Raw genomic sequence first — 776 nt, 5'->3', positions numbered from 1 at the left:
CTGGCCTCCCTGGGGTAAAGATAAAGCCTGAACCCCAGACTTGGGCCCAGCTTCTTGGACATTTCTTGGTTTTCTGGGCCAGGGCTTGTGCCACTACCCCCGCCCCCCATGTTCAAGGACTGACTCCAGGAGCACTGGCCTGCCTTTATGGAGGCCGGGTAGAGGTGGAGGCCCCGCCAGCCTAGAGGCTGCTGTCACGCCCCCTTCTGGTGACTGGGGGCATGGGGAGACTGAGGCAGAGGTGCAAGTACCTTCTGGACATCACACAGAGCCCTCTCCATGCCCACACATTGCAAGCGTGGCCCCTGCCACAGGTGAGCCCCAGCGCCTCCAGGGCCCGCAGGTGCCTTGAGAGGCGGGGACAGCTGCCCACGAGAGCACTCCGGAGGGAGGAGGTGGGGTGATACCTAATGGCAGGGAAGAGGCGGCCATGCGGCTCTTTCTGGTGCCGTGTGTGTCCAGATGGCCCAGGCTCTGGGCAGGCCTCACCGCAGCCGCCATCCACAGGGTGAAGCCAGGCACCGGACGCCTCCTCTGAAGTAAGATGAGTTAAAAGGCCGTGCAAGGAGCCAGGCGCTCGCAGCTCCCATCTGTAACCCCAGCTACTCAGGAGGCTCAGATCTGAGGCTTGACGTTTGAGGCCTGCGCACGTAGATCCATGAGACTTTAGTTGTCCCACAGGAAGCTAAACGTGGAAGTGGGGCTCAACTGGTAGAGTACCAGCCTTGAGTGAAAAAGCCAAGCGAAAGGTCCAGGGAGCCCGGCAGGAAGAGGCG

This window comes from Megascapheus bottae, chromosome 3, assembly GCF_031878675.1.
Source record: "Megascapheus bottae isolate mThoBot1 chromosome 3, mThoBot2.hap1, whole genome shotgun sequence".
In the NCBI taxonomy this organism is placed as follows: Eukaryota; Metazoa; Chordata; class Mammalia; order Rodentia; family Geomyidae; genus Megascapheus; species Megascapheus bottae.
Note: the sequence above shows the minus strand (reverse complement) of the source record.